General features: G+C 35.2%; 1 protein-coding gene across 8 annotated transcripts in view; it reads left to right on the forward strand.

Moving 5' to 3' along the window:
- Positions 1-24,341, forward strand: part of LOC145295990 (uncharacterized) — a 171,961-nt gene that overhangs the window by 87,553 nt on the left and 60,067 nt on the right. The window lies entirely within an intron of this gene.

The following is a 24,341-nucleotide window of genomic DNA, read 5'->3' on the forward strand; positions in this document are numbered from 1 at the left end:
TGGGCTAAACTCGCCAACCAAATCCAGATGGCTTTTGATCGTAAAGACCTCAAACGCATGTACCATTTGCTTAAAACAGCTTTTGGTCCTCAAACACTATCTACATCTCCCCTACACTCAAGTGATGTTCAATCCTCTTCACCAAATCAGAACGCACTGCAAAGCCAATTCCACCCACTCGTCTCATCCCCGATGGTTTTCCTTTCCAAAAAAAAGGTGTATCCCGAGCCCACTTCCACCAATTGATCTTCAGCACTCGGTCGTGTTTCAGACAATGCCGCAATATCTATGCTGTACCTAGCGAGCTCTCTTGCAACAATAGCTGTCCTACGCTCAGGTCTTTCATTATCCAGGACATCTAGCAAAGTTCTCACATTCCATGTAGCAACAGTTAGGTTATTCCTCTCCTGATAAAATTTTGACTTTCCTTGTTTATTATTTTTCTTCAACTTTATTCTGTTTCTCCTGTAAGTATAGATCAGCCGCCGACCAGCTAATAAAAGGGTAGACAATTTTTAGGTCACCTTTTCTAGACCCTTCCCAAATTCATGGGTGAGTAGTGTATCCCTAGAAAAGGCTGCTCAGCCGCCAGATCATCCACCGAAGTTGCTTCCACCTTTTATGAGAGATTTAGTCGATGATGTTAGATAAATCACTGGCCGCCTATGTGCAGATTTGCAGGTATGCACTTCCAGCCCGCTAAGCGTGTGCACGTCGCCATTCACCTATCGCCATAGGACTTTTTTTTCTTCTTCTTCTTCGAAAGATATCTGCACATAACGTTCGCGACACAACATGCTTGTGCTACACATATTGTACTCTCTCACACCCTACCACTGGTTGCACAGTGACAAACTGATATAGTGAGATCACTGAGCAGTGGCATAGTGTGCATGTTTTATTATCACAGAGTTTTACCTCTCCGGCAGATGGACATATACACACACATACACATCTGCCTGCTTCCCACCTGACTACAACTTGGATGTGTTCAAGTCCAACGTTAACAAATTCCTAATGAACCGCCCCCTTAAGTAAACACTTCATCAAATCTCCACACTAACGTAATGTACTTGCAATAACACTTATCCCTGAGTGGCTTCCGGGCCTTGATAAGTGGTGACCACTGTGCAAAAAAAAAAAAAAAAAAGTAAACATACATGCATATGTATTTATATATCCCTAGTTCTCACAATATAGTAATCCTCCAGAACTTGAGAGGGAGGCTAACAGGAACTACACCTTGCCCAAGGGTGACCTGAAACTACACAAGGCAGAGGCGTTCATCTCCCTGAGGTAGTAGATTACCCACATACCCAATACATACATATATATATATACGTATACATACATATATGTATATATATACATGTATATATACATATGTGTATATATATACATGTATATATATACATATATATATATACATATAAATGTATACATGTATATATACATATATGTATATATATATATATATACATATACATGTATATATATATACATATATATGCATATACATGTATATATATACATATATATGCATATACATGTATATATATACACATATATATACATATACATGTATATATATACATATATATGCATATATATATACATATACATGTATATATGATGATTGCAACGTCTTGTCAGACGAGTGCCACTCCCTCAGACATTTAAAATCCATGAGCCCAAATGCCTGAGGGAGTATCTATACAAATATGATGTTACAGAGTCTTAGCTTTGTACGACAGCTTAGTCTCTCTTTCGGTTCAAAATGTTGAGATCCAGCAACAAGCAAGAGCAAGATAGCCAGCAACAAATTAAACTGCAGACCAGCTTAATGCGGGTAATGGTCTTCCGCTTTATGGTTTTTTTAAATCAGCGATTTGCTTCTCCTAGAAAGGTTGTCTTCACCACAGCTAACGGGAGCCCTCTCCACTCCAATACACATATACACACACATAAATATACACGTGTATACATGTATATATATACATATATATACATACATATACATATATATACACATATATATATATATATACATTTTTATATATATACACACCCACATATATATATATATATATATATATATATATATATATATATATATATATATATATACTTATTTCATGTCAAAACCATGAATATATCCTCCACTAAGCTACGAAGTCTATTTTAAACTCTGTTAAGCTTCTAGCATCTCCTGCCCAGATGTGGCAACACTACTCCATTATTGGCTATACCTGGCTTCTTTTTATAATCGTTTTTCTTCTTCCTTGCCGTGACGTCATCTCGCACACAACTCAGTCATTTGCATACAACTTCCATACGTGGGTCTGTGCTCTGTTTCATTATGAAGGACGCACACTAGTTGTTGAATAAAGCCCATGTCCAAGTGTCAAAGAAATGTCTAAAATATCCGTACATCAATGTAATTCAGTCAAATTGCTAATGTTAAAAAACTTTGATAAATGAATCTTTTTTGAGCTCAAGGAATGAATATCTGTTTCTGAAATCTGCCCAATATATTCAAATAACAGAATCAAAATCTTTCTATGCTTTTAATTGGTTTTACTTTAAGAAACCCAAACTCCTGTCCATGGCAAAATGGGAATTTTAGTTTTGGGGATTTCTCTGTGATTTACCAGGGGAACCCTTGTATATCAATAGCTGAACAATAAAAAGATCTAATAAAAATTATCGTGCTGATCTACAAGGTGCCTGCCATTGATTTCTGCTTTGCTTATGAAGCAAGATTTCAGTAGGCTCTGAATTTTCAGAAAGCTATTCATTTGAGATGTTTTGGTATTTTAACTCATAATTCACATCTAATTCAGGCGTGTAGAGTAGATGGCATTTCTTTAGATTTATGGCTTTGGCTTCTAAAAATAAATGACATTCAAAATTGTTTATGGTTTGATCTCTAATCTGTCTCTTTTAGCAACTTTTAATTTAAACTTTGTCATTTTGCTTGAACGGAGATAATCAATATGATATAGCGAAATGTTTTATATACTGGCTGACCCGTGTCCCGGCGTTGCCCGGGAAGCCAGGTTTGAAAAATTCAACTGGTTGACTTGCTGATTAAATGTAATAATTTGTAAACGAGGACGAAAATGTAAGAAGGTTTTTGTGAAATACATCCGCTGTAAGTGTACTGTACTGAAGCGGTACTCACCCTAATTATGTTGAACCGGCTTCTTCCAAAGGAGGAATTTTCATGATAGTATGAAATTCACAAGCAGTCTCTAGTCGCATGTATATTTCCGTTAAGGGAGATAGCAGCTCTTGTGGAGAAGCATTGACGTCTTCCTACATACAGAATCTGGTATTCTAAAATAGTCACTCATCTGGTACTGACAAAGTTAAACGTTGCTTAACTTCAGGGATCTAACAAGTAACTGATGAGTGTTAAAGATTCCATTAGAAGTATTTCCTTATTGACTTATAATAACTGAAGTTTTACAGGAACAAGTGACATAATTTTATTATATAGGAGGGAGGTGATGTTGGTCTAGTGGTTAAGGATATAGACTGACGACCTGGGTGTCCTAAGTTCGAATCCAGTTCATTCCACAAAAATCACTTTTACTTGGAATGTTGGCGACCTTCACATGGTCCCTCCCATAATTCCTAATGTGTTTCTAGAAAGAATTCTGACCAGAAAAATATCAGGGAAACCAATGCCAACGATAGGATCTTCAGATTCATAAGATATGATGGTGATTATATAGAAGATGTTGAATTTTTTTTTGTAGTCATACATGTTATTTTTTTTTGGGGGGAAGGAGGGTTGATTTTCATATAAAAGTTTGCATTATTTGCCAAAAAAGGTCCCTATTTATTTACATCCCCACGAGAGCAGAGTTAGACACAAAGTTGAGTTTTAAAATAATTCTAACTACAAACACCTATTCATTAAGGTGACTTACTAGATTGTATTAGTTGATTATCGTAGCCTAGGCCACTCGGCTACTTCAAACGAATATATACTTTTCAGAGGCATATCAGGAACCTTCAACAACAACAAAAAAACATGACTTTGGATTTGTTTTAGTAATGCAATGACCTTGGTGCAGGGTCTGTTTTTCAAAAAAGATTCCATGTTCGCTTTAAAAAATGGAGCCTTTCTTTTTCAACTGTGATTTACTAATATTCATTATTGGATGTACAATTTGGAAAGCATTTGCGGTTACATCACTCTGCAAAAATGTCCTCTGTACTGTACAGTTTTAAATGTGAATCTTTAATTTTCTTTGTTTAAATCAGAAATATTTAAACGAAAGCGTGTATTTTCTTTTGACTTTTTCACAATGAAAAATATTTAGTACATTAAACATTTTCTCCATTTTCTGAATGGTCGATTCATATTAATTTCGTTCATTGTTTTCCAACTCTTTTTTTAAATATCTGCTTTTTTTAAAAGCAAAGAAGATTTACCAGGGTGGAGTGTTAGATAATAAGCCGGGCAATATCGGGTTTTATGAAGCCGAACAAGTTTCAGGAAATACCGAGTTTTCAGGAAAATTTAAGGTAAACGTGTTCCAGTTTTTATCCGCTGATGTAGAATGGCGTAAATCGAACAGAACAAAGAAAATTCCGATTTGTGCAATGTTAATAAATTTTTTTTTGTTTCGGATAAAAAGGAGAGAGAGAGAACGGAGAAAAGCGTTCACCTGTCAACAGAGTAGTTGTTCACGTTCTTTCGTCATCGCTATCCCCTCGCCCCCTCTCTATCTGTCTGTCTGCCTATCTCTCTCTCTCTCTCTCTCTCTCTCTCTCTCTCTCTCTCTCTCTCTCTCTCTCTCTCTCTCTCTCCACAACCGACAAGCTCGAATTGTCAAACTAAAGTGCATTTTTTTTATATATATATATATATAACCAAAAGCATCATTTGTTTGTTATTGAAAAAAATATACATTTGTATATACAGATCTGAAGATTTATACATACATTGCCTATGCTCGCTTATTATACTACAAGAGGAACTATCGGTCTTATGTTCAGCTCTGTCTTTATGCACTGAGTACATGATGGAGTTTTAATTCCGTTGTAATGATCATCAAATTATTCTAGTAGATTTGGCGGAGTCAAATTTATTTATAAAATAACAGTAAATCTGCATGTATCCAGCTCATTTTAATAATCATGTATAGAAATGTCTGAATGACAAGTTTCCCCAGATTTCCATTACGCTACAGCTCTTTCCATAACCTTTGCAAATGATTGTTCGTTATCGCAACAGCCATTTACCATTGATTTCTCATCGGCACCAACTATTGGTCTTCACTGGAATTTAGGTGGCAATAAAACTTCTCAAGGTCCCAATCCTCTTCGTACTCATTTAGTGGAGGTCTGGTTAGTGCTTTCTCTTGTCAGTCTTTCCATCCTCCTTGATCTTTCTCGATTATTTGATGTAGAGTCAGCATGACTGACTCTACAGTTTATTGTTGTTCTGTTTGGGTGGGAGATAGACAACTTACAATTTTGTGGTTCCAGTTCTACTGATTGCATCTTTTTTTTTTCATTTCTGTTGCATTATTATTATTATTATTATTATTATTATTATTATTATTATTAGCGGTGTGTGGGGGGGGGCAGATCGTAAAATACGCTTAAATATGATATTTTAATTTGTTCAGATTTCTTATATATTATTATAGTCATGATTTCAAAAGTAAAAAAAAACAGTAATTGAGTTGCCATCAGCTAGAATTGAAACTGAAAGCAAAACTGTAGCATTGAAAGCTGGTGACGCTACCACTGTACCAAGTGATACGCATATGAGCTGATTAAAAATAAACTTAGACAAATGGCTAAAATCATAACGATTTTTTCAATTTTGACCTTCTTTTGACCCCTTTAAAACTATTTTAACCGGCTAGAGACCCATAAAAGAATGGTCCACAAAAAATCCAGTCATTTGAGGTGCCCTGCGATTTTTAGTATCGAAAGAGATAGAGTTTGAAAATATGGAGACAGACAGACATACATAATGAGTTTTATAAATTAGATTAGCAGCAGTAGTAGTAGTATTAGTAGTAGAGTTAATACTAATAGCATTATTAGTAATTTAATTTTGTCTCCTTTTTCTTATTGATTATGTTTATCTTATCAATTTTATTTTCATTTTGATATCGCTTTGTTTCATTTCAATGATTTAAAAATATTGATTTAAATTATGATGCAATAGAAAGTGCGCAAAGGCGCCTAATCTGGGACATTTCGTTTAATTTAGTTTAATTTTAACCCTTCTTCACGTCTAGAGCTGGTTAAATAGTTGTATCCGTGTCAATCAATATTACAAATATTTCAAAATAGGAATTATAGTATTGTTTTCAAATCCACAAAACTCTTTTCTATTTGGCACCAAGAAAACCAACTATTTAAAGATTTTCGATGCATCTCTGCATCTGTATGAGAGGCTCTGTCAATCATTCAGCCAAATTTATGTTTGACATAACATTTGAATTACTGAAAGCACCAACTGAATATACAAATCTTATACAGATGTGTGGAAGCTTAAGTTTCATTGGTTTGTCATGCTTATAGTTGGATTATCATTTTCTTTAATATGCAATACTTAACTTTGAAATATTATTTTCTTTGGTCTGTTATGCTTAAGTTTGACATAGGATTTTCGTTGGTCTGTCTTACTTAAGTTTAGTTAGTCCTACATAAGTGTAAGCATGTGCTGCACAGTATATTTTCTTGGCAGATATGAATGGCAGAAATGCAGTTGTTATATGCTTGGCCGAAGGAAGAAGGGAGAATAGAGAACTGAAAATCTTTCTGGCTAGAGTCAGACCACTCAAAATATGTTCTCTTTGAAGAAAATTAGACTCTCATTAAGTGGAAAGAGTCCTGCTGGGAGCAGTTTTATGAGAAAAACAATACCTAGGGTTATCTACAGATAATGGAAGCCGTCTTAGATGTTATCTCTAGTGGGTTTCCAACCTCTGTTAGTCAAAACAGTGACCATTAACAAAATGGCAGAACCAGTCAAAGCAGAAAAATTTCAAGATGTGGGAAGTGTGGAAGTAAATCTGCCCCCACCTCCCAGAGGAGGAGGAAGACAGAGTTAAAGCTAGATGTCAGAGGCAGTAAGTCCAGTTTTTGTGAGGGTGACTAGCAGTTCAGCAAGTTTGCCTCACCAGGTCAGTTTGGTTCCTCTAGGGCTCTTGATAAAAGATCACAGTAATGGGTTTTATGAGTTTCGGGCGAGGATCTGATGCTGTAAGTCATTCAATGAAGTAGATGAGTACCACTTATAATCTTCACCCCCCCCCAAAAAAAAAACAATTTATTATTTGTTTATAAGCTGGACTTTTGGTTTTTGCTTGGTATAAGGACTCTCCATTGCAGCACTGACAGTCAATCACATTGGGTCAAAATGATCACGACCAGTGCAGTAAACGCATGCATGAGGCATGTTCATATAAGTATGAAAAAGCATTTTTGTTTGTCTACCATGCTTAAGTTTGGAATATATTTTTTATTAAACTGTCATGCTTATGTATGAAATTACATTTTCCTTGGTCTGCCATGCTTAAATTTGGAATAGCATTTCTGTTGGTCTATCATGTCAAAGACAGCAATTCATTTGATTTTAGTTTATAATAGAATTCTCGTCAGTTACTTTAGTCTGAGACATTTTCATTCTGATTGATATTCAAAAAGTACGAAAACGTTCTTGTGATATTCTCTCAATCAGATTTGAAATGCATAACTTTTGTAGCCTTTTGGAAATCTTCAGAAACAGACTGAAGTATATAGAAGCTAGAAATAATGTTAAGAAAGAAATAGCGACAGCTAAGAGAGAATTTACGGAAACCACTAAAAAACGCACCGAAGCACAAAAACTAGGAACTCGAGACTTCTGGAAAATCTACAACAGTGTAGTAAATAATGGGCAATCAACAATTCCCCCACTAACCAACAATCATGAGGTTGTCTCCTCAGCAACCGACAAGGCTAACATGCTTGCCAGTCGGTTTGCCTCAAACTCCACACTGGACCCTTCCAACCACCCCCTACCTGACTTTCCTATGCGGACAGACGCCACGCTAGACGATCTGAAAATCACCCCTGCTCAGGTGCATACCATCATAAAAAACCTTGACACTTCAAAAGCATGTGGACCCGATCTCATCCCAGCTGTTCTATTAAAAAAATGCTCAGCCAAAGTAGCTCCAGTTCTCTCCAAACTCTACAACAAATGCCTTAATGAAGCTTGCTTTCCGGGCTGTTGGAAAACTGCTTCTGTTGTAGCAGCATTCAAGAATTCTGGCGAAAGGACTGACCCATTCAATTATCACCCCATTAGCCTCCTCCCACTTTTTGCCAAAATATTTGAGACCTTAATTAACCATGCTCTAGTCCATCACCTTACAGATGTTAAACTTCAGACTGACCAACAATATGGATTTAGACAAGCCCGTTCCACAGCAGACATCCTAACTCTAATCTCTGAACATATATACCATTCACTTGACAAAGCGGGGTAGGGCAGAGCGATAGCTCTAGATATATCTAAGGCTTTTGACAGGGTATGGCATGAGGGTCTCCTCAGGAAAATTAGATCATACAGTATCACTGGTAGAATACTTAACATAATTAAATCCTTCTTAGATAAGAGAAAAATCCAGGTTGTCCTCGACGGTCGTACATCTAAACAATATGATATAAATGCGGGAGTGCCCCAGGGGTCTATCCTTGGACCTCTATTGTTCCTGATATTCATAAATGACCTCCCCGACAAAATTGCCTCTGAGATAGGTATATATGCTGATGATACTACACTCTATGGCAGGCACGACAGGAAGACAAATGAACACATTTCTAAAGAAATGGCAGAAACACTAGAGGAGGACCTCCAATCTGTGGAATGGGGACAAAAATGGTTGGTTACGTTCAATGCCGCCAAGACTAAACTAGTTTCATTCAATAATTACAAGAAACCCTCTCTACCACCTATAGCAATGGCCAACGACTCTTTATCTGAGAGTACATCTTTCAAACTCCTTGGCCTAACGTTCACAGGAAACATGAGTCGGAACAATTACATTGAAGGCATTGCCAGGGCCGCTGCAAGAAAGGTGGGCTCTCTCTACCGTGCTAGACAACCACTAACACTCGAAAGTATTCTATACCTCTATAAGGCCACCATTCGCCCATATATGGAGTATTGCTGTCACATTTGGGCTGGTGCATCTGCTACTAGTCTCTAGCTCCTTGACAAGGTTCAAAAGAGAGTCGCAAACCTGATAGGCCCTGAACTGGCATCTAAGCTTTAGCCTCTGTCCCATCAACGAAATGTTGCATCCCTCTGCCTTTTCTACAAGTATTTCAGTGGTGAATGCTCTGACGAACTGCAATCACTTGTGCCCCCACGACGTGAGCACCCTCGACAAACCCGACAGGCTGCTAAATCCCACCCCACACTGTAGAGATCCCTAGATGTAAAAGATCTTTCTACTCCAATAGTTTCTTCCCCAGAACCGCTAGACTTTGGAATTCCATTCCAGGTCCTTGCTTCCCCAACAGTACTGACGTGCAGAAGTTCAAGTGTAATGTGAACCGACATATTGCTGCCCAAATCCTTACATAGTACCCCAGTAGTTGTTGCCCCTGATAGTAGCCCTACACCAAAGTGGCAATTTGCCTTGTTTAGGGTGAAAATGTAATTAAAAAAAAAAAAAAAATCAATAATTTTCTTTCCTTCAATGCAGATATAAAATTCAAATATTCGATATCTTGTTTTATCAAGATTAGCAAGTTTTTTTCACAAAGGGATATCACTCGAAAAATAATTTTTCTTTAAAGGGACATAACACTAGTACATACACAGGTATTAATCGAAATTCTTGATAGTTTTGAATTGTATTTTTGAAAACATCTGCAGATATTTTAGAAATATTTTTATCTGAATTTTTGTAATGAAGTGTTATTGGTCCCCCGATTTATCGGAGAGGGACCTATTTTTTCAGTGGCATCAGTGTCTCCGTTATTCCAGACAATTGCCAGATAGCCATCCATTAGTTTTTCCTGAAATTTTGCCACAAATTGCATTTCATGAAATAAATGTGCACAGTAAAAGGAATTTTTTTTGCGAAAATTCCTGTTGCGTCCCCAGGGGCTCAAAAGAGGTCAAAAATGCCCCAAAATGGCCAAAATGTACATGTTTTTCCCCATAACTTTTGATCCATCCATTAAATTTTTCTGAAACCTAGCCAAAATGTCGAGCCCATCGTTCTTAATATAAATCCAGTATGGGTGACCCTGGTAAAATTCTGGTTCACATCACTCTAGGACTTTTAGGGCTAAAAAAAAAACCTTTTTGGAGCTCTTTTTTCATATTATTCAAAAACTTGATATGTATGTCTATATAGTGATTTTCCACGGTGCTGAATTCAAATATATGTATCTTATGGCGTGAAACTGCACCCTTTGTCAATTTTCACTGGGATTTGGCGTTCCTAGGAGCTCAAAAGGGGTCACAAAAGCCCCTAAATTGCAAAAAATGATACTTTTTACCCCATAACTTTTGCCCCATACATTAGATTTTTCTGAAACTTGGCGAAAATGTGAAGGCAACGTTGGTCCTTCATACTTCTCATATTCATCATTTGTTCACTATTTTTTGTGGCATCATCTCATATGCAGCACCAGAGAGGGACCATGCATGCACGGCTTATTATTTTTATTGTGATGCATGCCTGTTCTTGGCATAAAAATTTAGTATAAAAAACGTAGTTCTTTGGAGGCAACAACAACTTACACAATACAAGCACAAAAAACAATATAACAGGGAAAAAGTAAACCATCTGCTCTTATGGGACGAAAATTATAGACAAAGAAGAATGGTGGAGAGTAAGAAGTGTCAAGAAGCAGCACATATATTGGAGTACAATGGCCTCCTAAGTACATCTAGCATAGAATTTAATACAATAAAATGACCATAAGAATTACTTTTAAATAGTAGATTATAATACTATTAAAAGAAGAAAAAAAAATGGCATAGGCAGCATTAAAAAAAATTGGGCATCAAAACGTCGATTAGAAAATATTTTGAGATTTTAGACTTTTCTTTTGTTTCTGAATTTTTTTTTTTAGATGAGGATTGATATCGGACTACTGTTCTCATCTTGAATCGGATTTTCACAATGCTTCTGGTAAAATTCTTCTTCACAATAATTCTTGGTAAAATTCTGTTATAAAAGTTACACTTCTGGAGGTTGAAGGTTCAATTCTCAGTGTGGGCGACCGAAAAATACATTTGTCAATTACCTAAGACTCCTACCCAGTCATAGCTGATGGAATGCGAGCATGCTACTCGTGTAAACTAGAGGGTTCCGTTTAAAATTCCGTACAGATTCCTGAGTTTGACAAAATAACACTCACGATAAGAACATATAACATTTGATAGAGTATTATATCAGAGAGGCGGTAGCACTCTCTATATAGGGATGGCCCGTACACGCCTATATATGCCTACAAAACAAAACTATCCAAATCTCAACTAAAATCAACTTATAAGTTTCAAAAAGCACATATTCTTACAGAGAAGCGTCTTACGAATCCAGCGAGTGTCAGAACGTCGGTTAAAATGTCAAAAGAGAGCAAAAAAAAAAAAGGGTACAAAAATGGCCAATTGTTCTTCTTTCTTCTTTCTTCTTCTGCTTTCTTCCTTCTTTTGAGACGATGTATCTCGGTGTACGAACGGTCTCTGACAACAGTTCAAGCATCAATCGACTGCTCTTTACACGGAGAAGTGCAGTGACCCATCGCTTTTTAGCTAACTCCATAATTAAATAAGATTACGTGTAATAACAAGTTTTAAACACTATATACCAAATGTAGACAGACCACTTCGAACACGGAACTTCTCTCAAAAGGGATAGCTCCAAATAATACACCGGATGCTCACAGGTGTTCCAGTTTGCCAGTGGCCTATATTTCTTGGACGCTGAATATTTGAGGTGAACATTAAGGTTTTTTCTTTAAACAGTAACCCACCAGCGTTAATGAAACCACGAAATCTTTATCTCAGTTGATCAAAATTGTTATAATAGTAACCTATCAGCAAGTACGACGTCAAAAAACAATGTTATAAAAACAAATAATTCTTCAGATTTTGGACTGTAAAATATGTACAAAATGTCAATGCTGTGACCAGGATTCGAACCTAGGTTAGCACGGCCACAACGTGGGGTCCTAACCTCTAGACGATCACGGCTAACACTGACGTCTGTCGCTCTTGGCAGAAAGACACATGACTACTGTCAAACTATTGAAAAATAAGGAAGAAACTGTAAATTCTCATGCATGCGCAAAAATACACAATAGCAACCATTGTTAAATGCAGCTGAATCTCTTCGCTCGCTAAGAAAAGTAGATCAGACCAGTTCTTCTAAGAACTCACCAAACGCCAAAGGAAATAAGTTAAATTAACCGCAAAAGAAACTGTAAGAAAGTCATCTTCTAAGAACTCACTGGAAGCTGACCAAAAAGAATCAAAATCCAAGCCCTAGCCACAAAAATAACTAGATATTGTGGCTACTATACACAATCTACTAATAAAAACAAGTAAGTTTTCTAAAATAAACTACAATAAATTAACCAAGTAACCTCACACTGTCACTGATTAGGACTTCATATAAAGATAACAACTACACTATTGGTGTATATACCGTTCCACACTTTAACTATTGGTGACGGGGCAGTATCTCAATTCTACGAGAGTTGTCTTGCTATAAGATAAGTGATATTATAGTAAGATACACATAAGTGTTATATGTTTACATTTAATAAAAAATGCCAAAGTCAGCACGTAGTAAAAAAGCTCAGAGAAATATAGACTATGAAAAAAACAAAGTCAAGGTATTATCTGAGCAAAAAGAATACTATCAGAAAAATGCTGAAATAATAAAAATTAAGTATCATGCAAATCCTGAGGCAAAGAAGGCTGCCTCACGTGCTGACTCAAAAGCACGGTATAACAGGGATTCTGAGGAGAAAAAAGCTGCCTCACGTGCTCTTTATAACAAAGAACCAGAAAAAAAGAAGGCTGCCTCACGTGCTCTTTATAACAAAGAACCAGAAAAAAAGAAGGCTGCCTCACGTGCTGACTCAAAAGCACGGTATAACAGGGATTCCGAGGGAAAAAAGCTGCCTCACGTGCTCTTTATAACAAAGAACCAGAAAAAAAGAAGGCTGCCTCACGTGCTGACTCAAAAGCACGGTATAACAGGGATTCCGAGGGAAAAAAAGCTGCCTCACGTGCTCTTTATAACAAAGAACCAGAAAAAAAAGAAGGCTGCCTCACGTGCTGACTCAAAAGCACGGTATAACAGGGATCCCAAGGGGGAAAAAGCTGCCTCATGCACAAACTATTATAAATATAAATATCAAAAACTGCCAAATCTTTGCCAAAACGCCAAAGAATGAACCAAGAAAAATTTAATAGTGAAGGTATGAACATTTTAGAACTTTATAATACTCTAACTGTTTTATCAGAGAGGCGGTAGCACTCTCTATGTAATATAGAACCGATGGAGGACCAAGAGGCAACTCCTAAGGCCCAAAACCCAAAGACCTAAAACCCAGCAGGAAGCGACCTGCTACTAATGGAGGCGGCAATGAGCCGCCTCCTAAAAAAGACAATACTATCATGAATGTAAGTTTAAAAATAAGACTGTAAGTAAAAATACTAATTAACAAGAATAAAAAAGCATAATAGAATAGAATTGCATCCAAAGTATAGCCCTATAGCTTTTCTCCAATCTTCATTCCGTGCCATCATTACGGTTGTAAAAAGCTATAGGGCTATACTTTGGATGCAATTCTATTTCCATGTGCCTAGCCATTCATAGCTATCTTGTTTGTATACTTTTTGGCATACCATCCCTATATCCTTTTGCATTTCCAATGCTTTTTTATTCTTGTATGAATTATCAATCCGCATCTCAAAAATTCAGAAACAAAAAAAAAAATTTTAATCTCAAATTTTCTAATTGACGTTTTGATTTCTAACTTTTTTTGAATGCCGTCTATGCCGTTAAAATATTTTTTTAGCAATCACATTTTCTACATTAAAAACATGGTGTGATCCATTATTCATATAATGTAATCCATTATTCATATAATGGATCACAGATATTAATTCTTTTTTTTTTTTTTTTTTTTTTGCAGACTTGGAAACTTTTATGTTGCCTAGTGACTAAAATCTGTTTTCTTTGCTTGAGTGACAATTATCTATGAATGCCATCTTTTCGTTTTCTCAAGGGATTTTTCAAATTATTTAAATAAAGTTAAATCCAATAATCAGTAGTTTTCGAGAAAAATGGTATGAATAGACAGACAGACAGACAAATGAAGAGAAATATAATATAGATGCTAACATATACTTACATTCAATATTTTTAATTCTTACAGAATATTCTTCATCATTCAACTAACACTCCACCCATCTCATTAACCTTTATCCTCGAGCAGCTTTTGCCCTTGATAAGTAGTGACTTATTAGTAAAAAGAGTCCATTTTGGAAATCACAAATAAGAATTAGAACATCACTTTGAAATGAATTTAGTTTTTGAAACATTTGTGATAAATTTGCTTCAATCTGTTTGAAAAAAAAAACAAAAAAACAATTTGGGAACTAGACTCTTTTGCCCATTAAAAACGGGCAAAAGTTGACTTAGAATAAGTGCTTTATGCCAAATTGATGGTTAAATATGATGAAATGTGTGCTTATTTTGCATTGAATACTAATTTATATTAATCCCTAACTGTGCATCAAATGGATACCATAGTACTTAGTTCGCTGCACCTTATTGTAGCAAAGGTTCACACTAAATTTCCATCAGATCGGCTCAGTAGTTTTTAAGAAAACTTCAAGAATATATGTCTTATTGTGGTGACTAATCCCTTATAATCCCTATTAATCCCTGTTAATCCTTGTTAATCCTTTACTATGTGTCGAACGGATGCCATAATACTAAGTTTGCTTACCTTCAACTTAACAAAGGTCCATACACAATTTCAGCCACATCAGTCCAGTAGATTTCGAGAAAAAGTGGAATGGACACACAGACATAGAGAAATGTAATATACATTTTGTAGGTTCATTGCACAGGCCCTGATTGTCCACTTGTTGTCTTCATGCAAATTCAATGTTTTATTTTGAGGTTACAATGATACCCGAACAATATACTTGCAAATCAGGAACAAGACTATTTTCCAACCGAACATTAACTATGAACATGTGTGTATGTGTTCACTGCACAGTCCGTTTTCTGCATCAGAAAATAAGCACACATTTTTCCTATTCTGATACTGATTCCCCCAAAAGTTATGATTTTACAGATTCCAGATTCTGATCTTGATTAATCGTCCCAACACTAATATTAACGCTCTCTCTCTCTCTCTCTCTCTCTCTCTCTCTCTCTCTCTCTCTCTCTCTCTCCTTATCATGACTCTTACCTGAATACAGCAGACATTTTTTTCAAATCACTCTCGGCTGGTCACACCTTTTATTTTAAAATAAAGTTTAAACGTATTCCATTGGATCAACGTATTTCATACCTTGATTTATAAAAGTTGCTTTTATTTAAGATTCCTAAAAGTATCTCTGCAAAACGCCTTTTCTATTCATCGTTCGCTTACTCTGTCACTATTGTTGCATTTTCTTTAATTGACATAGTTAAGTTTCGAGTAACATTTTTTTTATCTGCCATACTTAAGCTTCCAATATCATTTTTTTGATTTCTCACAATTTAGTTTTACATAGCATTTTCTTTGGTCTGTCACAGTTAAGTTTCACATAGCAATTTCTTTGGTTTGTCATAATTAAGTTTCACATAGCAATTTCTTTGGTCTGTCATAATTAAGTTTCACATAGCATTTTCTTTGATCTGTCATGATTAAGTTTTACATATCATTTTTATTTGGTTTGAATACAAACTCAAATATGGAGAAATATATATATTTTTTCAGAAATTTTGATACCAATGGAACACAGGATACAGCATCTGTTTGTCCGAAAGCAAGAGTTAAGCATGGATGGAATAAATTCAGAGAATTTTTGCCATTATAAGCAGCAGAGCATTACAATTCTCGACCTGGCCTCAGAGGAAGATCGAATCTGGATTATATATGCAGAACAAGAGACTTCGATGGTATTGCCATATTGTAAGAATGAGAGTTCCTGGGTTACTAAGTTTAGAACAATTGAGGTAATAGGGTCAGCTGACAGGGAAAGGTCAAGGAAAATATGGGAGGAAATGATAGCAATGGTCTTGAGAGAAAAAAGCATAAATCTAGACCTGACAAGAAATAGGTAAATTTGGAATCCAATTTCTAAAAGCCGTCCAGCAGATGCCAGCATGTAAAATAAATTTTAAACCGCTGGTGATGATGGTGGTGATGATGATGCACGATTAAGTTGTAAATTAAATTAAAAGAATGAGAGTTCCTAGGTTAGTAAGTGTGCCTTAATTCTGATATTGAATAAATCCCTTTCAATGGCTAGTATTTTTACTTTGTATATCTTTTGTGGGGTGGGTTGTGATTTTGTGAAATATGTTTCTAGAACTAAGATACCTTGATTATTATGTGTTTTATGTGTATATACAGTAGCCTTATTGTGCTACCGATGTAGAACTTTTTGTATGTTGCACATTGTATTTGATATACTGCATATATGCAGTTGAATGTCCGTGTTGTTGCTGGGGCAATTTGGTAGAATTCAGAGATAGTTGTTGGGTGATATTCTACATTTGGATAGGTGTTGCATCAGTGTCAGCCCTGTGTGTGTGTGTGTGTGTGTGTGTGTGTGTGTGTGTGTGTGTGTGTGTGTGTGTGTGTGTGATTGTCCTCATAGAAGACCGGTGACACAGCTGTTTTCTTTTCTAATCGATGACGTCATGCTTTTGTTACTTCATCATTTATGACCTCATAAAGGATCTTGTTGTGTCTCCAACTGATTTTATTTGATGTGCTCACCCCTTTCTGATATCACTTTCCAGTATTTTTATTATATAGATTGATCACCATTGAATATATAAAATGGGCGAATATGCCAAGAAATTAGATATTTACACATTAACATATTGTCATGAATATCAAAATATTACCCTCCCTTTCTCCTGTTGGATTCCTAGTTACTATAGTTTCTGTGGAAATGAAAAAGCTGACATGGTGACCAAAAATTCCCTAAAACTCCAAATAAGCGACAGAAAGATTACATATACGGACAAAAAAGCTTTCAATAAACAATTTTATTACAAAGAAATAGCAAGAAAACTGGAACAATTGTCAAAACAAAAAAAATTCCAAATTACGCCTATACTTAAAAAAAATTCTACTAAATGCCAGAAAAGCATGTAAAGCAGAAATAATCTTACCACATATTCGGATAGGACACGCATACGTAACTCATTCCTACATACTAAAAAGTGAAGGATCCCCTCCCCCCAAGTGTATACCATGTCACGAACCTTATATAGTGAAACACGTTTTACTTGACTGCTATGACCTCACACAAATTCGTCAACACTACTACAAGACCAAAAATTTAAAAGAACTCTTCGAAAAAGAAAATCCTAAAACTATTCTAAACTTCCTAAAAAAAGAGCAAATCTTTACCATAAAATATAAATGGCATCAAATAATAAACTATAACAAAACATTACTCGAGTATACCCAGCGAAAATCAATTCCGGAAGCATCTAAAAATGTAAATTTTATATACAGTATTAAACGACTCAAACAAAGTTGATATGCTGGTTAAACAAACAAACAAACAAACAAACTGCTCATTCCCACCCCCGTTCTTAAGCTATATGGAAAGATGGAAATAGTTTTGTTCAAACATTCTCAACCTTTTATGAAATTTTAAAAAATATTCAAAGTAAAAATTTTTATTGCCATTGATTAGAGATAGTTGAGGGGCGAAGGGGATTTTACTGCTCTCTGTTGACGTGGTAAGCCCTGCACTGATCTTTGAGAGAGAAAGAAAAGAGGAGAGAGGTGGGGGAAGAGAAAGTACATGTTCTTGTTGGCAACATCTGTCGGCAGATAAGTTACCCTGACTCACAAACCACCAAAGATGGTACATTAAATAAACACACATGATGATACTTGTTTTTCATATTGAATCTCCCCCTCCCTTTGATAATTGTTATGCATACACTCAAGCCTACACACACGTGCATGCAAACATGCTTGGTCATATTGAAACTCCAGAAAGTTCGTTTCCGCACGGAATTTTTTTTTTTTTTAATCGGAAACTGTCCACAGGTTTCATTAATACACAAATAATCAGTGGCGTATAGGGCATTGTGGCTCCGGGCATTCAAATTAGGGAGGGGGAACATTCTATCATATTAAAACTATCTCTCATTTTTATAATATTTTTCATAACTGCCACAAATTTCTGGCCTCGGATAATTTAGGTCACGTGACATTTTTGCAGACAGTGTAACTTCATCTGAAATTATCACACATTTTATCAAGAACTAGCAGGGCCCGTTTCTCAGTGTTGCCCGAAGCGATATAAGAAATGTTAAATATTATTAAATATTCTTTTTTGAATTGCTAAGTACTCATTAGGAACGATCCTTGGGGTACCCTAGCATTAATATCATATTGTTTGCATGTATAGCGATTGAGGAAAACCTGGATATTTCTTTTGGTTAGGAAAAATCTGCAAGGGTCAATCCTAGGCCCAACTCTCTTCCTGATCTACATCAATGATCTCCCTAAACACATACTTAAATCATTCGTTGACATCTATGCTGATGACATGACCATCTACGGCAACACATCAAAGGCTGTAAATGACAAAGTTCTCTCTGATTCTCTCTCCTCTGATCTCGAGCGCGTGGTTCAGTGGGGGAAGACGTGGCTGGTTACCTTTAATGCGTCTAAAACCAAACTCCTATCTTTACATCATCAACGCTCTGATCCCCATCTGCCATCAACTGAAATGGATGGCTCTCGTCTAGGAGAAGCCCCAAGCTTCTGGGTTTGTCCTTTACTGCTGATCTGAAATGGAACATGTACATCAAGTCTGTTGTCAAGGTCGCTGGAAAGATTGTGGGATCCTTCTACCACTCCAGAAGATATCTCACTACTGATGCAATTCTCTATCTATATAAAAGCCAAGTACGTCCAAGGATGGAATACTGTTGCCATATCTGGGCAGGAGCTGCTAAAAATAGCCTATCCTGCCTTGACAAAGTACAAAATAGACTTTGTGGTTTAGTGGGGGATGCCCTTTTCTCTACCTTGCAACCTCTCTCCCACAGAAGAGACGTTGCGAGCCTATCCTTGTTTTATCGTTATTTCCATGGCAGGTGCTTGTCTGAACTCCAATCTCTGGTCCCCCCTCGCCAATCCTTCACGAAAAACACCCGTCTAGCTGAATCCACTGTGAAAAATTTTCCCCACTCTTTATTTGTGCCTAAATCAAAACGTAGATTCCATGAACAAAACTTCTTTCTTAGAACTGCACGCCTGTGGAACTCTGTTCCGTCTGCCTGCTTCCCACCTGACTACAACTTGGATGTCTTCAAGTCCAATGTTTACAAATTCCTAATGAACCGCCCTCTTAAGTAAACACTTCATCAAATCTCCACACTAATGTAATGTACTTGCAATAACCCTTATCCCTGAGTGGCTTCCGGGCCTTGATAAGTGGTGATCACCGTGTAAAAAAAAAAAAAAATTCGTCTAGTAATACCATACAAAATAATTTTTATGAGATAACCTTCATGATAGATCTTGTCAGAGGATTTTAATATTCTAAGCATTACTACTCTAGCTTTACATGTCTTATCTAGTGTATGATATATGCATTCAAAGATGATTGTTAATATACATGTGGAAGAAACGGCTTGTCTAAATTTATACTAATTGACACAAAGAATTTTAGCATTAACTAGGTAGTGGACTAACTTTAAATTAATTATTGATCCACAATTTTTAGAACAGGAGAAAACTGATGGGGTGATAATTTTGCAGGTCTGTTCTTTCACCATAATTTTGAACATTGGTACAACAGAGGGAACTTTCTGGCTATAAGAGAAGCAAGATCAGGCAAGGTATTTGTTGTAAAGTTTATTTAGTATTATATGCTTTGGATGTGTCAAGGTTGTTTTTTATGATATTGAAGACTTGGGATCATCGAGCTCAGATCATTGAGAGTGCCTTCTGTTCAGAATAGAACATTTAGGAGTCCAAAATGAAGCTTAATATGAACTACGCGACAAGTAGTTCAATTTTATCAGTTGCTATACAAATAAAATCGTGGTGGTTGAATAACGGGAGAATTGTTGATTGCCCATTATTATAGATTTTGTAGAAATCGTAAGTTCCCAAATTTTATGACTCAATGCATTTTCTGGTCATCTGAATATAAAAACCCTTAGCTTCGGTTATTACACTCTTATAATAATTGCTAGGTGCTATAAATTTCTTCCTATTAATAGTTGATTTATGGTGGTTGAATCAGTGGAATGCAAATTATTTAATTAAACCAAATCGTGTAAATCCTGCTTTTTGATCAGCCTCAAAGGCTATCATGTCTTTTTTATTATATTTTTCTAACAAATATGTTACTATTTATCAATTTATTAAGAATAAACGCCATTTGAAAAAAAGGTTAATGAGATGGTTAGATTTTCAGTTGAACGATATTATGAGAGGATTGAAAATAATGAATGGAATGGAAAAACTTTGATTACTGATAAGATCGCCTATGGCAAGTATCTGTTGATATTGGATTTGAAGAGGGTCATGTTTTAACCTGCAGAGAAGCAATCTCGTGGTAACGTTTTCTATAGATAAGAAGTTCTTTGAAAGTTTAAATTTTTTAATATTATAGTAGATTTAATAAGAATGGTTATTTTTAAGTGCTGTCCATTGAATTTTAAATATAATGGATCAACATAAATTCTATTTTAAACTTAAGGATGACTTATTAACAAAAAGGTTATACAAAATTTTAGTAATACTGACCAATAAAATTTTTATTTTAAATTTAAATATGACTGACCAAGAAAAATTTTATGACTTTTTGCGTTCTTATATTTACGACTTAAAAAAAAAATATGATTATTTAGATATATGTTTCTAGGTGTGATTGATGGATTTTTAATTTTTTTTTTTTACAAAGGAGTCGCCTCTTATCAAGGCCACTCCAGGTTAAAAGAGTGTATAGTATTCAGTGGGAAAATATCGTAATAATCGTTAGTAATGGACATTTGATAGATTAGATTACTTAAGGAGACAGCTCATCAAAAACTTGTTTACATTGAACTTGAAGACGACCATATTGTAGTCAACTAGAAACCAGGCAAATGGAAAAGAGTTTCACAGGCATGCAGTTCTAAGAATGAAGCTTTGCTCATGAAATCCATGCTTAGGTCTAGGCACAGATAAAGAGTGGGGGAAATTATTGATAGTGATTTCAACTAGACGAATGTTTTTTGTGAAAGTTTGGCAAGGGGAGACCATAGATTGGAGCTCAGACGAGCAATTGCCATGAAATTAACGATAGAACAGAGATAGGCTCGCAACGTCTCTTCTGTGGGAAAGAGGTTGCAGGGGAGAGAAAAGGTATCGTCTACTAAGCTACAAAGTCTATTTTGAACTCGTTCAAGGGAGGGTAGGTTGCTTCTAGCAGCTCCTGGCCAGATGTGGCAACAATACTCCATCCCAGATCGTACTTGGCTCTTTATAATTATATCTTTTGTTTTTCATATTTATGATTGGTGCCTTTTTGCTTTTATTATTTACAACTTATGGCTATTATTATTATTATTATTATTATTATTATTATTATTATTATTATTAGATATTTGATTTTTTAATAATTATGACAGGTCTTTATTTTTCATATTATAACTTAGAGATACTTGTTTTAAGTATGATATGTCTTATGTTTTCCATATTTATGGTATGAGATTTTTTTATATTTAGGACCTGTGTCTTTTATTTCCCATATTGATTTCTGACTATTTTTGTTATTTATATTTACTAGCTGAGTCCATAGAAATTCTACATTGCCATCTTTTATCTGTAATATATTGCTGATGGGCATTCTGTGGATGTTCAGCATGAATGGAGACTCTGTGATATTATTGTAGCCCTTTTGTTAAAACTGTAAAAGTATTTACCTAAGTAATCTGGTGAATGTAGCGTCAGAATATATCTCGTTATTACGATTTATTTCCAATATTCTTATAGGAGTCTGTGACATATTTCCATTGTATGGACGCCCGGTACGAACATAAACCCCATAATATCATTATACTATCTTGAGGCAGAACAGATACTACCCATGGATCCTAACCAAAAGACCAAGAAGGTATATTTTGTTTCACGTACAGCCTAAAAGGGACATCATTTTTTTTTTTTCATTGCGTCTGTCTTCGGTGATCGGGAAATTCTATTTATTGAAAAAGAGGATAGAAAATGATAAAATACTATGGACGTTACATTAGCATATCTATATACTAATTTACTGTTCATAGTAGGTTATTAAGTTCTATCCTCCTTTTTAATAAATAGGATATATAATCTAGAAACAGTGACACACGTATGTACGTTAAAGGTACTACGGTATTAATATATAGATAACTTATTTTTTATTTTTTTTTTGTTTGTTTTTTTTTTTTTAGATTTATCACCTGTATGTTATGTTCTTTTATATTTATGACATGAACTTTTTAAAAAATTTTCATATTATGGCTGATTGGCTTTTAATTTTATTATATATAACTTATGTCTTTTTTGTTATTCATGTTTATGACTTAAGTAATTTGTATTCATATTCACGACTTATGTCATTTGTCTTTCTAATTTATGGCTTTCTGATTTTCATACTTTTGTTTTACTTTTATGAAAACTCCTTTTATGATTCATATTTATGGTTTTAGAATAGTGTTTTTGTTTTTCTTATAAAGTCTTTTTGTTTTTCATAATTATGATTTTGGGATATTTTTTTTTTTTTTCAAATGTATGACTTAAGCTTTTTAATATGGAAAACTTATGTCTTTTTCATGTTTATGACTTGTCTTCTGTTTTTCATATTATGATTATAGCTTTTCGTTTTTATATTTATGCATTATGGCTTCTGTTTTCTTTACTTCTGATATATGGTCTTTTGTTTTCATATTTATGATTTCAGATTTGTAGTCATATTTGTTGCTTTTATTTATGATTTATGTGTTTTGATTTCATTGTTCATTATTTAGATATTTTTGCTTTCGATAATTATTGCTCAAGGCATTTGTCTTTCATATTCATGAGATATGTCTGTTGTTTGTCTCGTTTCTCATTTATGGATTTTTTGTTTATTGTTTAGGACATTTTCATTTTGATTATTGGTTACACGAAAAAAAAAAACAAAAAAAAACAAACAAACATGAAATAAATATTTATTTCAGTGAAAATTTCATGTTTCATAAAATAAATTATTCATTTTGTCTTCTTTTTTTCAAACGATTGATTTTGTTTATTTTTCATTTCTTTCTGTTTTGGCCATGTATTATTATTATTTAATCACTAGGAGCAATCACACAGGCCATCATCAAAGATTTCTGTTTGAGAACAACTTGTGGTGTTCTCTGGAGTCTGACTGATAACAAGTTTTCTCAGAATTCCAGTACTTTCCACATCTTTCCATAATCTTTGCAGATGAATTTGCACAATAGCCGCTTACCATTGATTTCTCGTTGATGGCAATCATTGGTTTTCACTGGAATTTGTGTGTGTGTGTGTGTGTGTGTGTGTGTGTGTGTGTGTGTGTGAAACGGCACTAACCCTATTTGGGTTTAATCGGCTTTCTCCAACGAAAGAAGTGCCATGGGAGTATGAAATTCACAAGCGGTCTCAAGTCGCATGTATCTTTGGAATTTGGGTGGCACTAAGCCTCCCTAGGGTCCCAGTCCTCTTTGCACTCATCCAGCAAAGGTACTTTCTCTCCTTGGTCTTTTCATCCTCCTTGACCCTCCTGGATTATTTGGTGTGGCTTCAGTTTATGATGACACACACAAAAAAAAATAAAATGAAGTAAAGGGAAGGCAGGGGAGCATGGGAGGGGGGGGGGTTAACTTACAATCATACAGTTTCAGTTTACATGATTCTATGTGATGTTTCTTTGTGTGTTACGTCTGTGGCAGTTTCTATATATCCGGCTTGCGCCTGTAGCTTATGGGTGTTAGTCTTCGCATTCAAGGGTTTTCCTTTATTATTATTATTATTATTATTATTATTATTATTTTACTCACTAGGAGTTCTCACATTGGTCTTCATCAAAGCTTGTTCAC

The sequence above is a fragment of the Euprymna scolopes genome, chromosome 16, assembly GCF_053919585.1.
Source record: "Euprymna scolopes isolate OS-2025 chromosome 16, ASM5391958v1, whole genome shotgun sequence".
In the NCBI taxonomy this organism is placed as follows: Eukaryota; Metazoa; Mollusca; class Cephalopoda; order Sepiida; family Sepiolidae; genus Euprymna; species Euprymna scolopes.